Here is a 17,995-nt window from a genome sequence, read left to right as displayed (position 1 = left end):
TGGAAAGTGCTGGTAATGTGCGACCGAATCAACATGGACATTTACTATAAACCGACCAACTCCCACAACTACCGAGACTACACCTCCTCCCACCATGCCCCCTGTAAAAACACCATCCCATATTCCCAATTCCTTTGTCTCCGCCGCATCTGCTCCCAGGAGGACCAGTTCCAATACCATACAACCCAGATGGCCACCTTCTTCAAAGACCACAATTTCCCCCAGACGTGGTCGACGATGCCCTCCACTGCATCTCCTCCACTTCCCGATCCCCCGCCCTTGAGGCCCGCCCCTCCAACCGCCACTAGGGCAGAACCCCACTGGTCCTCACCTACCACCCCACCAACCTCCATATACAGCGTATCATCCGCCGTCATTTCCGCCACCTCCAAAGAGACCCCACCACCAGGGATATATTTCCCTCCCCTCCCCTATCAGCGTTCCAAAAAGACCATTCCCTCCGTGTTTCCCTCGTCAAGTCCACACCCCCCACCAACCCAACCTCCACTCCTGGCACCTTCCCCTGCAACCGAAAGAAATGCAAAACTTGCGCCCACACCTCCCCCCTCACTTCCCTCCAAGGCCCCAAGGGATACTTCCATATCCGCCACAAATTCACCTGCACCTCCACACACATCATTTATTGCATCCGCTGCATCCGATGTGGCCTCCTCTATATTGGGGAGACAGGCCACCTACTTGTGGAACATTTCAGAGAACACCTCTGGGACACCCGGACCAACCAACCCAACCATCCCGTGGCTCAACACTTCAACTCCCCCTTCCTCTCCACCAAGGACATGCAGGTCCTTGGACTTCTCCTTCGCCAGACCATAGCAACACGACGGTTGGAGGAAGAGCGCCTCATCTTCCGCCTAGGAACCCTCTAACCACAAGGGATGAACTCAGATTTCTCCAGTTTCCTCATTTCCCCTCCCCCCACCTTGTCTCAGTCAAATCCCTCGAACTCATCAACGCCTTCCAAACCTGCAATCTTCTTCCTTACCTTTTCGCCCCCACCCCACTCCGGCCTTTCACCCTCACCTTGACCTCCTTCCACCTATCGCATTTCCTACGCCCCTCCCCCAAGTCCCTCCTCCTTCCCTTTTATCTTAGCCTGCTGGAAACACTTCGCTCATTCCTGAAGAAGGGCTTATGCCCGAAACGTCGATTCTCGTGTTCCTTGGATGCTGCCTGACCTGCTGCGCTTTTCCAGCAACAAAGTTTAAGCTCTGATCGACAACATCTGCAGTCCTCACTTTCTCCTCCTAATTATGGGACTTATCTCATTGTACTCCCTTGTATTTGGTGATGTGTGGAAAGCACCGGTTACATTCACTGAGAATACAAATTTTCAGTCTGGCTTCTTATTAATTATATCCACTGATCTCCGGATTGGGAAAGCCTGGAATCTAATCTGTCAAATCATTTTGGATAAGACATACTCAATGAACAGCAGTCGGTCATTGATGAAAATCTGAATCATCACGCTTACTTGGTTGAGCATATCTCATGTTGAAGTACACATATTAAAGATTGTAAATCCACAATAATATAAGTTATAGAGGGAATATTTTCGGGATATGATGTGAAGTTAACTAGGTATGACATTATCAGAAAACGACTTACAAAGATCTTACCAGGACTAAAGAATGTGAGGTACAATGAGAAGCTGAGACACTTTTCCCCTGAGAGAAAGAGAGGGTAGGAGGTGGAAAGGCGAACATCTAAAGGCCATAAAATCATCATTGGTGTGTATAAGTTGACTAGCAAAGGTCTCTTAGCCTGGGTAGGCGAGTTCAAGCCTGGAGTACAAATTATTAAACTGAGAGGGGAGAGATTTGAGGGGATGTTGTTGGTAACTTTCTCATGTAGAGGTTGACGCGCACGTGCAATCAATAGCCCGAGAAAGGGGTAGATGCAGGAGCAATTATAACATCTCAGAGGCATTCGGGCAGGCACGTGAATAGGAAGAATTTTAAATCAGATGGACCAAACTCCGCTGAACGTGAATACTTTAGTTTCAGAAGCCTGTTCGGTCTGAACGAGTTGGACTGAATGAATTGTATCTTTGCTGCATTACTCCATGACTCTAATCTGTGAAAACAAACGCTCTTTGTCCTTGCAGCACTTGGTATCAAAACATCTGATTGCAAAAAAAAGTGTTCATGTTAGCGAATATTAATCGAGCTGTTAGGAACTTGAACTCATTGCCTGAGGCATTTTATGTATAAAATGTGGCTATTTTATTATTTTCTTACACATCCTACAGTGTGATCCTGCTGCTTTGAAATATTCATTGCTGATTGGAAAACATGGTCAGGGCAGATATATTGATAAGATTTCTTGTCACAAAAGTTTGAATCTGTAAAACAATAGAGCAGAAATTCCCTAATCACCTCCATGGATTATTGTCAGAATGTATTCGATATAAGACACAGAGTAAACTCGCCCCAGTGATGCACTGTTAACTTTTAGATTATTCAATATTTCGATGCATTCCAATTTTGTGGTTTGGTTCAGATTATATTTTGAAAGTATATGTTTCTCTGCAATCGTCCTCCGACGCCCTCCATCCTCTTCTCCACACATGCACTATTTGATGAGTTTTGTTTCATTGCGGCAGAGTTTTTGCACGAGGCTGGCTCTCGTCCCTGTCACTGTGTCTCTCAGTCCACAGTAATACACCGCGCTGTCAGACAGCTGCAGCTCACCAATGGTGAAATTGCCTTCACTGTTCGACGTGTCCAGAGATGACAAAAATCGAGTCGCCACTCCCTCTGCTCTGAAAGGATCTCCGTAGCTAGGGATGTATGTCAAGAACGTCAGAGTTTTTCCGCGGTACTGATGATACAACTGTAAAGAATATGAGGTATGTTGGGCAGAGTATCTGAATTTAACGGTCACTGAGTCTCCTTCGAACAATTTGATTGAAGTTGGCTCTTGTAAAATCGATTCTGCACAATTAGCACCTGAAGAAATTTGGTAATAACCGACAATTACTGTCATATTCTCGTTTTAATCAAATAATGTCAAGAATGTGAGAAACTACGTCACAAATAGCGATGAAAAATTAGTTACAGTGAAGGTCACCACACCTATGTTAATTATCAGCAACATTTGCCACCTATTGAACTTACCAGTTAAGAATTTTTCAACAGTCATCAATGCGTAAAGTGTAAAAAGTGACATGCTTGGCAAGGAGAGGGTGAATTTAAGCAAGAGGAAAAGAAACTAGATTGCCGTTATTCAGAGATGGTGGTGGGATTGAACACTGCAAACTGAAACTGAAGGTTGTTCTGTCATATCCGGTCTAACTCTCGACTGGTTCTTTCGCGTATGCATCACCAGGCAGCATCTAGTCGGCTCAAGACCTTTTGTTCTCTAGTCATGATATCAGATAGCTGCTCAACAAACCTTCGAATCTGCTCCACTGCTCAATTTGACTGTGGTTAGCCCAGCAAACTTTCACTGTGCAGCACAACTTCAAAGTATCTTCTTTCCTTTAAGATCCACTAATCTTATCAAAATCATTGAGAAATAAATTCAAACATAAGGCAATGGCTCCTCTTCTAACGTACTGACTTTAGGTGAAATAGGTATTCCCTCTAATTCTGGGCATTTTTACAAAGACAGTCTTTAAACCGAGTCGTTGATGCTTGAAAGCGCATGTCGTTATAATTACAGTTCCCAAGTTCACGAGTAGGAGTGTTGGTTTCCACGACGAATATTTAATACCAAAGTAAGGGCGGATTTAGTGCAGAATACAAACAAGAAATACAGAAGGAAATCATTCAGGACAGCTGATCCTGTTTAAAATACTGCTCAAAGATCTGTTTGTGTGTGTTGGGGTGGGGTAGATTAATCAAGTTTTGTCAAGGTTTGTCCGGAGTGCCAGTGACCGTCTGTCAGTGTGGGGGTCAGCACACATAAACATACTTCAGCGTAAGAGATTTGAGAAAAAGCGATTTTGAAAGAAACTGTTTTGGTTTCATTAGCCAGACGAGCAGAAAACCTGTCTGAAGAATCTGGAGACTTTTCGCCCTGTTCCATCTCGAATCTTCTCAGAAAACAGCTCGAAGCTTTCCCAGGAAACTGAATGTACAAGAAGACTGATGATGTACTGTATTTCACTGGTTAAAGAGATTTCAGATCGAGTCTGACCTTCCCGAAACATTCGTTAAAATAGATTCCACAAAACTGTATCTAGCTAAAACGAAATATAAGATGTCAAAAATCAGTTGTGAATCAGATGAAGTGCACTTCGACTTAATTAACTGAGACTAACTGGTGTTTGCATAGCCATTAACATCAGCAAGACATGAAGGAGGCAAGAAGGTCGACAGCAAACCATCCACTTCTTAATTTATTTTGACATGACTGAACCCACGTCAAAAATAGGCCTCAATTCCTCGGCTCGTGCGGGTCCTGTTTCTTGTTCCGCTTGGTAGATTTCACTGACCTTAACAATACATCACTCATAGTTAGTTCATAGCTGATTGCAGCTGAATCTCACAAATAATTTACCTGATATCACTATGTTTTTTTCACCCCCTTGCTCTGTCTCACAATATCAGACGTTATGTTTCTATCTTCATTTATCTAAATTTCATGACAAGCTTAATGGCTCTGTACTCAAAGAAGTAAATAGCTCTCTGTGATTAAACTGAAAGGGGAAGTAATGTAAACTTGATTAAATACTCAGGTCTTAAGCAGTGTCTGCAGCAAAGGTGCACAATTAATCATTACTGTGAGAAGTTCAGGAAGGAAATGCAAAGTCGTCATCCACCTCCAAACTCTGGATTCTTGCCATTGGAGCCACCTTGCTGTGAAAAGTTCATAACTTCAACCAGTCTTTACTGTGACCCCAGAAGTTTGAAACCCAATGTCCCTAATTATGTTTTTTTTAATTCAATCACTTTTGAAGCATTTCAGTTTTTGAATGGAACCGGATTTACAAATTACAGAATTTTTTTAAAAAATGCAGTTACTCACATCATGGGTCTGCAAAAGATGAATAAGAGCAGCAGTACGTCATTTAGTCCTTGGACCCTGCTCCTCAGTTTCAGAATATCACGGCTGCTCTGATTGTGTCCTCTGGTCTGCTTCCGTGTCTGGCCCCAGAATACAGTTCTCCACAATAAATTAAAATTCAGTGTGTTTCCACCTTGAACATATTCAAAGGCCCAACCCTCACTTTTATGATAGGTACGAATTTCACAGACAAACGACACACTGAGAGGGAAGGAATAACGTCCTCATCTCCATTTACGTGGGAGGGCTGCAATTTTAACATGTCTGACCTATATTTCCAGAGTCACCAAGAAGGAATGTCCTCTCCTGAGCATCCAAAGGTTTTTTTGCTGCTTGGGATATTTCATGTTCTGTATGAAACATCGCCTATTATTCTCAATGCTTTGCCAATGTTTTGAGTTTGTCTCCCCGGGGCCCTTGATTGTCAAGCTGATAAAGTTTTTGTGCAAGGGACGAGGGTCTCCCACCACTGTGGGTCTCAGTGCACAGTAATACACGGCGCTATCTTTCAGCTTCAAACCTTTCATTGATAAGTGGAAAACTCGTTTTTCCCGATTGAGGTTCCCACTTAAGTGTTCAAAACCGGGAGCTGCATCATTATATCCATAACTGTTCGCTCTGATCAGGTATTGAGGTGCTTGCTGTGGATACTGGCAGTACCAGAAGAGGCCATAGTTTACAATTGCAGCAGGTACCGAGTAGTTGCAAGTTATAGCTGAATGTTCACCTGTGAATGCTTTGACGGCTTGTTCTGACTGGGACACCGAGTCTCCATTACTCATCTCTGAAATTAAACCGTGGACACACAATGGGTTAGAGAGAGGATGACAAAGAGATAATCGTCTGCAGATTCAATTTGAAAATAAAATGAAGACTTGGGTCTGTAGCCTGGAGATTCAACAGAACAAACCTGTTAATAAGAGAATAAACAGAGGCAGGCAGAGTTTTATTCTCATTATTATCAAATCTCCAGAATCAGACAGAATAGTCACACTCTGCACCAGATCTGGAATCGGAGAAATTGAAACAACTGGGGGATGTTATGCGTGTGGCTGTGCTTTCATTTCCCCGCCCAGTTTTATTTCTTTGAACAATCTCTTCTATGAAACGGGAAATAATGATCTTCAGCTGGTAATCAGATAGTGCCCTCCTGTGGCCAGCAGAACAACCTTTAGTAAACACTCAGACACAGCCATGACACAGTGACAGACACATGCAGACACGTTTATGCCCGCATGCATGCACCCACAAAAGTAAAGCAGGAGATGAAAACCAAACGTGCCATGGAGGGTTTTAGGATGATAAATGAAACATTAATCTGAGCAATATATCAGTACGAGCCAGTACCTCACGTTAAAAGTACGCCTCCTTGGGTAAACTCTGGATTTATTTCTGATTGAAATCTCCAGGGATTTTCAGGCAATCCACACTCTCTCACGTTTGCGAGTGTCCCTTTATAGCATACTCCATCAAATGCCTTCATAATGTGCAGGAAATCAGTTTTCACATCATGTCTGTGTTTTTGTATGTTTGGACTAAGGATACAATCCGTTCAGGAGCCGATTTGGACTTGGCAGAAGCTTCACCTTCGTGGTCAGCAGAGCACGCAAGATATTCAGATGTAACAAGAATCGACAAGACACGGTGGTGGCCAAGGGCAGGGCATCCATTATCTTGCTCTTCGTCACCTCGTGTAGACTTCCTTGGGTTGACCTACATCAGACGTTTCCTCCATGTGCGGGTTTCAGATGTCATGAAACGTTTGAGCTCACATCCTGACAGGCGTACGAAGTATACTCTTTGCACATTTTACAAAGCAGAAGTGGAACGCTTATTGATAAACACGAGGTCGAAGTTCTCCGAGCATAAATGGGAATGCTATGTCTGCTTGCCATCAGATCAGCCGTAATTTTACTTAAAGGTGAAGTATAATCCAGATGTCATTTGGTCCACTCCTCGTTATTGTTCCAAGATTCCCTCGTTCCTATTGCAAAGAGTAATGCAACATGTTGTCAGACAGCCGAGGCACCGAGTTGGCGGAGCAGTACAATGGATAACATTAACAATTTGACATTGGTCTAATCCACTGTGCAGTGTTTTTGGAGTCCAAACTGCAGCACAGAAAATGAACTCCCCAACTGCAGGATTACAAGCAAAAGGGACGTCATGAGGACTGTCCTCACAAGTTGGCAAAAATCCGTTGCTTTTCATTGAACTATTAAGTCGCCTGAAATAAAAGTAAACCCTGATTGTTGTAAATCTTCACTGCGATTTGAGATGTAATTAATGTTGATAATGATAACGTCGGTTGGTTAACTTAGAAGATTCTACATCAGGTGTTAAGGCAGAAGAAGAGGTTACAAATTAAAGGCAGAATAACTATTTTAACACTAACCAAACTTAAGGTACACCATTAACAGTCGATTCTAATTGCTAGGTGTACGATTTTGCTGTACCGAGTAATGACTGGAGGCATTGTTTTCTTGTGTGGAGAATATCTGCTACATCGATGAAGCACTGTGCGATCCATAGTGCAGGAGTACACTGCAGAAGTAAGTGCATTGTCGATTGACAGTTTGGTGATGTTGCCAATGCTCTCAAATGTTGAAGAGAAACATTCAGTGACTTTTGGATTCCTTTTCGTCTTCCTTCCTGGAAAACGAAAACATTCCGTTAAGCCTTTCCAAAATGATGATTTTTGCAGGACAGGTATATTCGATTGCAGCATATTTTTAAGCTGCAGGTTACTGTGACATTTCTTCCACCTTGAACCATCGTTTCAGAGAGCAGGTTCTCCACTGTTTCTTGACGATTCCATGCAAAAAGAAAACCTGGTCCAATAATCATAATGACATCACTATTGCCTTATGTTAGGATCCAACCCATAACAATATTTTCGTCGCAGCAGTCGAAGAGATCCTTGCTGGAAAGGAGATAATGGCTGAGAAATAATATAACGATCATGAGCATTGCAAAACACTTCTGCATAGGGCAACTTGATTCCGAATCAATGAAATTCAAACTATCAGAGGAATAATACATTCACTGACCCAATTCATGGATAATTCAACTAATGACAAACCTAGTGGGCAAGGTGGCCAGAACAAGAACAACAAAAGGAAGCTGAGGACGAGGCTGCCAATATTTTGATGCTCTAATATATACCTTAAAGAATGTGCGATGTACGTGACTCTGGCTCTGAGGAAATTATACCACAGGACAAAATGTGAAGTCATGCCGATTATTGTTAACTACAGGGTAATTTATAGAAGATATTTGATGTTTTTGTAGTTTATGGAAACAACTGTGTTTCATGCTCACTATTTTCAACGATCTTATGTCTATTTCACCAGTCGCCTCGTTTTCTGTTACTATGCATTTCCTCCTAATCGCTCTGTGTTGATTGTTTTCCTTCAAAACCCTAAGTCTCTATCTTCTCAGTCTATTCATTTTGGATTCAATCCAAATCACTATCTTCTGTTTTCCTTTTCATTGTGTCCATCTTTCACCTCATGTGTCCTGACCCCTTCAAACCCCTGTGAAGTTTTATAGAGATTGTTGAAGCGTTCCAAACCTTACCTGAGAGAGTTCGTTGACAGTATCCATCACTTGGCCATCTCTCAATTGATACCGTTTCTTCATACACACATATGCATGTTGCCATACGAATAATAGTACAACTCATGACTCTGAATTAAATGCATATAATGAATAATAAAAAGGCGATGCCACTTTAATGGTGATGGTCATGTTCCCCACAAGACTTACGTTTCAACAATCCTGTACAATTGTATTGAGATTACAATTTGCCACTCATTTAATTTAATTCTGTGAAAACACTAATCCACTGTCCTTTCTTTTCAGCCATATTGAAAGACGTCGATTAAGCACTTCACAGCTTTCCCATCTTAACATTTTAAAGGTGTTCAGCTCATTAAAGTCTCTTTTTTCATTTTGTATTTTATTTGTTGTTTTATTGTTTTCTGGACGCAATTGGTCGTGATATTCTACTCTTATATTTGCGTGTTACTTGCATCCTGTCTCTTGTAACTTTGCTTATCTGTTTGGCTTGTAAAATTATTCCTTTCCTCTTTATTTCTGGATTGGAAAGGTATTAACACTCCGTCATTAACACGTCGCTCAGATTATCACTGTGTGCTGAGAATAAAAAATTGGCATCACAATTTCTAAAAAGACATCATGACTGAGCAATGATTTCTGGTTTTGTTTGGAGACGTTGATTCTGGGTTTTAGTATTGATGACTTGTGATTAATGTATATATCGGAAGAGATTGCTGTTTATATTCTTCGATGTAGGGTTGAAGAGCCTGGATTTACGATATGAATATTTTGAGGCCATTTGCGAAGGTGGCGTCCTCTGTTATCCAGAAAATAACAGCACTGAAACAGTGGTCATAATGTTCCCAGTATTGGAACCTGGTCAGAATGACAGCAGAAACCGGATGTTGTGGCCGGTAATACTGTAGACAGGAAGCTTCATGAATTGTGTACTGTCTGCCCGATGTGCTTGGAGTGCATGGACCAGAAGGAACGACGTTTGAACTTTGAGGTCTGTGAATTAACTGCACGTGCTTACTGTTCAACTGAGTGAAAAGATGCTTGGAGGAATCAGAATACCAAAACTTTAAGCCTGGAGCGAGGCACGTCGAACTCTTCTAAATCAATAGTTGAGAAAGAGTTGATGTATTCTTTTGTCCTCAACTGCAGCCTCGCGCCAGGCAATTCACTGCCGGAGATTCACTGTGCCATGTTTCCGATAATACTAGTGGCTGTGTTGGAGCGAAAGAACATATAATAGTAATGTGGTTATGTGCATTTATACTTCATTAATGCGAGTACAGAATCAAAGATGATTATAAAGCTTTTTAATTGATATTTGATGAAGTTTGACATCAGTATTTGCATCCGTCTACGTTTGCATTTTAATCAGCAGGCTTGGTGTGATCACAAGTCAGTGTAGAACAACGATTATGAGAATCGTTCAGTCTCGTTGTTCTCACTTCACGGTTCATCGCTTGCACAGAAATAAGTGAGAGTACCTTTAGGTGTTCGTAATTTCCGAAGCACTGTCCTCTGCTGCATGACTGAACTGAACCATTATTCAGTCTTGTTGGCTGGTTCCATTCTCTCGATGACATACAGTCTCTCAGGGCATTTTATTTGTCACTGTAGGATTTTTCATGCTACTACAGTGGAACTTATCAATGATGCAGCTTCTCCCTCGGTGACAATCACAGACTCCGAAGACTTTGATACAGCCTCACCTTTCGCTGTAGCTTAAACTCTTGTAGATATAGAGGGATGTCATAAACTTATTGCCGGTTGAGGCACGATTTAAGGCAATACAATCTAATGTCACACAAATACCTCGTGGGACATAACAAATTATTCAGACTCATACAAATAATGTGTAGATACAATGTCTACCAGAGCGATTGATCACACTAACACGTCGAGAAGAGTAAAATAAACATAATTCGTGGTGGCATTCAATGAAGAGATTGCAGATCTGTTTGCATACTGTCACTTCCTGTAAAATAATTGAAGAGGAATGAGGCCAATAAAGTTCATGAAAAAGGCAACGTTTATGAATGTCTAACTGAGCCAAGCACTAATAGCATTCCATGTTTCGGACCAATGTCTGAGGAATTCGTGATCACGAAGCTGGAGGAAGAGATCCCCAGTAATGTCCATGTGTGCGCATCATCAAGCAACTATTTGTTTTGAAATGCATCACAAACCATTTTGTAAAATAATTTTATTGCAAGTTAAGTTTAATAGCCATAATTTCTCACCTGTTCCTCGACTATTCATGCTTAATTTTGGGCTTTGTTTTGGTATTGTTCTGGTAACCCTCTGATTCTTACTCTGAAGACTGCGATGCTGTTTCAGATTCTCCATGTGATGCCACCAGCTAGTGGACAATAACTGGAATTCTCAGCATACCTTTTGATGATGGCTCCACTTTTATTCTGCAACAGAGTGGATTGCATGACACAGGGATTCCAGGCGCGGTCTGAGAGAATAGTCCAGAGGGTAATGAACCGATTTGATTTATCTGTTCAAAACAACAGAGAATCAGTCTTGAAACTCGTCAGAAGCATCACCTGAGGTAGATCTCATCAATAAAAATGTCAGAGATTTTCCAGGACCTAGGATGTCCCAGCAGAATGTTGGAGTGCCAGCATTGAGTTCTGTCTTTTTAGAAACATTATTTTTTATCGATCCTGAAATGCCTCATCTCTGCCATAGCACCTTCAACAAAGTACAAGTTGATCTAAACACTTGCATGCATATAATTTCTGACGAAGCAATAACTAATTTAAGCAGACCCACCAGGCATTAGATCGACAAAAGAAACAAAGAAAATTGGGGAAAATGGTGTCAGGTGTTCATGGTCGCAGAAACGACAGAATGGTTTAAATAAGTTGACACATCCAATCTGATGTAAAACACCGAACTGAGGTGACCCCTTTGACTTGAATAACGCAAAAAAAAAGGAATGTTCCCAAGGAACGGTCTTGTTAGAGCTCTCCGATCAGACAGAGTTAGGCACCTATCATTGTTTGCTGCAGGTCATGTGACTTTTGATACTTTATCTGACTTTTCTTCTGTCCCTCCTTGTCAGTAAGAAGTGTGCCTTCTGCTCTATCTTCCTGCAGCCTTTTTAGGCGTCTCATTTCTTCTAGCTTTATGCATTGATCAATCTGTCGTAACATGTGTTCCTTCTACCATCTTACAGAAAAATCTGGATGGGAGAATGATCCATGTCTCCCTGTTCAGCATTTTGTCTGGCCACCAAAACGTAGTGCAGCATGAATGGGTATATTTACCATGAAATAAAGTTAATTTGAGTTAAGAACAATCACATGGGTTATTTAAGAAACTGTGACAACGTTGACAGACCGAACACTTAATTTTTGGTGACAGTGCACTTTCAACATAAATCTCTCACAAATTGATATGGGGGCATGAACGCAGATCAATAGGCTAAGTCTCGAGTTTATTCGCTCACAAGACTCCGTGAAGTAGATGCGAAAGAAGACCATTCCTTCCATCAAGGCTTCATCATAATTGAATTGGATTATGATATGAAAATCTTTAACACATTTTCGTAGCTTTCAGCTTCAACACGGATTCATTTACTCAGTAGAAATCTAGCAAATGTTACCTTGTCACATGTAATACAGTAGAATGATGATTAATTTCTTAGCGTGGCAGCTATCCGAGATTTAATTAATCTTTCGCCCCTGTTCTCCCTCCCGTGTCCTGTAAATGGTCACATGTCAAAACTGTCCAAGTCTCTTCTCCAAAAGTGATTGAAACTGCTCCAATGCTCTCTCAAGCATGTCATTACAATTTTCAATGAATTTACTCAAAATAAAAAAAAAGTGTCCGTATGACCCCTCCCCGCCACGGAAGCTCATGAAGAACTCTGCCTTGACATGTGAAGTGGGAATATGATTATGTTTCTTCCCGCGACTGGACACTGCAGCTGGAACATTTTCCTGTCGAAGTCTGCGATTATATCAGTGAACACGAGTATGTCTAACTCTGCGTGTGCATATGTGTGCATGTATGTGTGTGTGTGAGAAAGAGAGTTACATTGTGTATTAGTGTATGAGAGCAGGAGTGAACTATTAGCCTAGATGTGAATATTAAAGTCTGTGTTCACCGGTGACAGAATGTATGAGAGACTGAGTAAGTGTGAACTAGTATATGCATGCGTGAACCAGAGAGTATAGCCCTTTGGCATCCGTAAGCACAAACTTTTCCCAAGCAATTGGTATTTTTTCATCACCCAATGTTGGACTTATTATTTCACAATATCAAATACATTAACATTCATGTCTGAGATAGTTTGTCTGGGGATGCTGATCGTGTAAGATATAAGGGAAAATGTGTGGTTGAAATTGACAGTTTGCTTCAGTCTAACATTCTGACAATTGCCCATTTTCTCCCCCCTCCTTTCTTCAAGACTGGGGTTTCGTTAGTTACCTTTCAGTCCATTGCATTTTTGCAGATTCTACACAATGCTGGAATTTGATCAACAACATGTCCATTATTTCTAGGGCCAATTCCTTGAGTCCTCTGGGATGCAGAGCATAAGTCTGATGGGGGACTTTTGAGCTCTCTATTCACATAGCAATAGCAGATTTTGCAGTCAGGTTATATTTTCAGTAAGATTACTTTCCTATTATTGTTTGCCAGTCCGAATTAAACGCTGTATCGTCCTATGCTGAGATTTTCAAATGTCATGGAGATACTAACTCCAAATTTTAACATTGCAAACGCCGACACTGTTACGCCTCTCCTGTTCCATTACCATTCTTCAACATCCCAGATCTCATTGTCTCTCTAATACTGCCCTCTTCTTCATTCCTGATTTCCACAATTATATCTTTACAATTTGTGTATTTAAGCACTGAAACCTCAGTCGTTTGAGATTACTTCTAAAATAATTTTCATTCGTTGTTCGGGACTTACCTTAAAATCTGACTTAATTGTCAAGAATGTTTTTCTTCTTGCATAACGCATTCAGGTGTCTTTGGGCAAAATGTGGGTTCAGTTAAAGGCCTGTGAGAATACCAGTGGAGGCATCAGAGAAACAATAATTCTATCTCTAAAGCAAAACTAGGTATTGGCAATAAGTGTTGAGATGATTGCCATTTGGGTTCCTGTCCCAATAAGATTTAACAATATACCTATCCAAAATGAATAACTCATCAGCGTAAATCATTATTTGCAATACTGTTTAGATCGTGGACATTTTTTTTTTTACTTATAAACGATTCTATTACTATCTCCAGACAAATCAATTAAGAATAAGGAAACTGAGATAGATCTCACTATACAACAACTAATACTTCATTCTAAGATCATACTATCCATTCTTGTAATCGATAGATATATATTGTATGTGCTACAATGAAGTTAACATAGTACCTGAGTTGTTTTCATTCACTTCTTATAATGTAATAAGATTAGACTACAAACTGCAATCTGTCGTGTGACAATACTTATTACTTGCCAGAACAGAAATAAGTCCAATTTGATAATTTCGTATCTTATACGATGTACAGCAATATAATAGATTAATGTTACACAATAACACACGAAGCTCCATATTTCAACCAAGTAATAAGCAGTATGTCAATGAATTAATAGTAAACATTGCATTAAACCTTGCAATGCTCCATAATATAGTCACAAGTGATTTGCTAGAGTTCTACCATAAGAAAGCAGAATGTCATACAAGGCACGCACATTTATTTGCAATGAAATTCTCTGATAAGGCAGCATTCAGTATTGGACAAAAAACAAGCCAATCCTCAAAGGGTAGAGACTGTATTTTCAGAGTTGCAAATATAAATGAAAAGCTTATTTCTAAATCTACTTCCTACGAATACTAATGACCACTTCAATCAGATAGCAAATGACAATGGTTTCCCAATGCAAGCGTTTTTAGAAACGAAACTATTTCTCAATGTTGTGTAGCTCAACTCTGCCAGATATTCATTTAGGCCCTCAGACATATAATTAAGTTTCAGATTGTATTTCACTTAGAATCTATTGAAGAAACAAATTAAATAACACTTCCATGAAGTTAGTTTTCAAAACTGTGAGAAGCATGATATTATTATACTTTGAGGCGAACTGCTGGCCAGTTCCATCTCGCCATACGCCATGTCATTACGACTGTCACGTGAAACGACTCAATCTAAATAATGAGATGAGATCTATCCTAAAATAATCTCTTCCCACCTCTTCCGAGTTCAATTTTTTTTCTAAACAATTAGGTGGTGGATTAGTTTGTAGCTTTTGTTTATTGGGAGTTATTTTAGCATATGAGCGTTAATGTCACATAATTATTTCAATCGACATGCATCATATCTATTTTAAATCATTATGCCCTATAGGGGAGGGTTTCCGAGGTGAGCACCATCACATGCAAAGTCTGTGCCATGTAGAACTGCAGATCTTTTAATAATTTCTGTGAAACTATCCCTGCAGTAAAGGGCTCCAAATAGATGCGCCTGGTTAATAACTTTAGATTTAATCAAGATTCACAAATATGATGGTACGGTCCAGTAGTGCAGGTGCATATTTCCTTGAAGGTGGAATGACGCGTAGGGCAAGTTAGTGAAAAAAAAAGGACATTTGGTACACTTGGATTAATGGTGAGTTCTATGATTAGAGGATGTAATGTGCTACCATACAAGACATTGGTTAAGATATATTAGGAATGCTGCTTTCAGTTCTGGTCTCCCTGCTACAGGAAAAATATTGTTAAACTTGAATGGGGAATGGAAATTTCACAAGGATTCGACGTTTTGAAGTGTAAGGATAGGCGGAATAACTGGGGGACATTTCCCCTCGAACATCGGATTATGAAGAGTGACCTGAAAATGTTTATCAAATCATGAGGAGCATGGATAGGGTGAATAGCGAAAGTCATTTTCTCAGGATAGGCGAGCCAAACACCAGCGGGCATAAGGTTAGGGTGTGAAGAGAAAGAGATAAAAGGATGCGAAGGGACAACGTTTTCACGGAGATGGCAGTGCGTGTATGAAATGAGCTGCCAAAGAAAATGTTGGCCGTTGGTGAAATTGCAACATCTAAAATTGTAGACTGATATGGGCCAAATTGGGCAAATGGGACGAGATTTATTTTGGATATCTGGTGAGCATGGCTGAGTAGCACAGATCTATCAGTTTCTGTGGTCTTCAACCGCATGATTTTAAATGGCCTGATGCAACATAAAATGATTTATCATTAAGTGACTCCATGCATGATGCATGATTTCGATCTGCGGCATCAAATGCATTAGTAATGGAAACATTAATAGTATAACGTCGAATACTACATGCTCTGATGTGGTATTAAATGGGAATAAGCCAATGTACTATGAACAGTGACAGTCATAAAACAATATTGAAAAAAATCTGCCCTTTTTCAGCAACAACTTGCAAAGTTCAATCGAATACAATTGTGTTAAATTGTAGAAATCAACATGGTGCCAAATTAGAATAGCGGCACAAGATCGTGCAATGAGAGATGCCGAAGGGCCCAGTGCTTTACTCTTAGATGGCCCGACAAGTAAGTATAATGCATGATTCGAACAATGCAAAGTTAAATCTGGTCAATGTAATGCAGAATGCCATGTCACACAGTTTAGTCACACCTGAGATTGGCTCTGATATAACATAAAAAGAGACATGATCAAACTGAGTACTTACACCAACTTCTAATGTAACATAAACAGAGACAGAAACTCGTGAAATGTAAACAATGATAAGGATAAATGTAACATAATTCGCACCAAAGTTATTTGAAGTAGCAACAATGAAATTGCTTTCTGCAGCTATAACACACACAAAGGCTGCTGAACTGGAAACAAAAGATTTAATCATGCATTGAGAACGACGAGTGTTTACAATGTTACCTGAATAGAAGAATGAACGAATGTAGAAATGATTGAGGCAAAGAATATCTAGAGTAATAATTGTCAGGGCATGTGCCTGTTGTACTCAATAAGGAGCCTAGATTAGAGTAGTGCTGGAAAAGCACAGCAGTTCAGGCAGCATCCAAAGAGCAGCAAAATCCACGTTTCGGGCTAAGCCCTTCATCTGTATTCCTCTAAAAGGCGTTTGCCCAAAATGTCGAGTTTACTACTCTTCGGCTGCTGCCTGAACTGCTGTACTTTTCCAGCACCACTCTAATCTAGACTCTAGTTTCCAGCATCTGCAGTCATTGTTTTTACCTAGTACTCAATAAGGAGCCAGGGCTAAATGTGCAGAAATGGTAGTGCCCAAACCTTTGAGCCCAGCAAACCTGGTTCAAGTCTTACCTTTCATTGAGGCATCCGAATAACTCGACTTGTTCAATAAGGACCCACGTGCCAGTGCAATTATGGTTTGGGCATGCTGAAAGAGTAACATACACCAAGGAGTAAGAAAGTATCACAATAGCCATAAAACCTGTGGAAGCACAAACACAGGCAGAAGTTTTTTGTTATCCTAACCAAGAAAGAATGATAATTGCAGCACGGAAGAAGGGAATTTTGCCAATCCGATCCATACGAGCTCTGGCTAGCAAAAATGCACATAATGTCATACCCTGTATCAGAGAAGATTGGAATTTACATATTGTGTACAGTGATAATTTATCGATAACTGCACAAATTAAAGAAAACCGCTCTGGCCATCGTGTCTAAGCTGATGAGGGTAAAAAAAAGCAATCGAATCTAATTAATTTCTAATTATTTGTTAGTAAACTGTGATGTTCAACACTTATGATTTCCACCCCTTTGTTGAAAGTGTTAAAGGCTTATTCCTTTGTAATTTCAGGTGGCGGTTTTCAGACCACACATAACATCCAAGTTAAAAACATCTAAGCGTTTTATCTCCCCTCTAAACCTTTTATCAACAACATATAAGCTATTCCCCCGAGTGACTGGCGTCTCAAGCAAAGGTAATACAAGTTTTTACCCTGATCGATCAAGGCCGCTGTAAAGTTTGAACACCACAAGAAAATCTCCCCTTAAAGTTGTCACTTTCAAGGAAAAAATACAGAGTCTGTCAAAACTCCCCTCATCATTAATTTTCCAGTCCTGACCAATCCCCATAAATTGCCCAGTTGCCCTCTGGAATGCAAGTGCATCTTTCAATCACAATGTTACGAGTACGATAATAATCAAGGCATGATGAGATATGTTAAAGAGAACCAAATCTAGTTAGGAACTTCTATTCAAGAATTGTTTTCCGAACAAATGCTGTTTAAAAATGTGTTCACGTTTCTAGTTACCTCCAGGCTGAGCTGTGAACCATTCGACCGGGATCAAACAAGTTACGTAAAACGTGAGAGCCTTTTGTTTTTGTTTTCAAAGTCGAAACCATCATTTCACAACGTGTTGAACGCTTCTTTTTATTATAAAGAT

Source organism: Chiloscyllium punctatum, chromosome 36, assembly GCF_047496795.1.
Source record: "Chiloscyllium punctatum isolate Juve2018m chromosome 36, sChiPun1.3, whole genome shotgun sequence".
Classification (NCBI taxonomy): domain Eukaryota; kingdom Metazoa; phylum Chordata; class Chondrichthyes; order Orectolobiformes; family Hemiscylliidae; genus Chiloscyllium; species Chiloscyllium punctatum.
The sequence above is the reverse complement of the archived record's forward strand: the minus strand, read 5'-3'. Positions refer to the sequence as shown.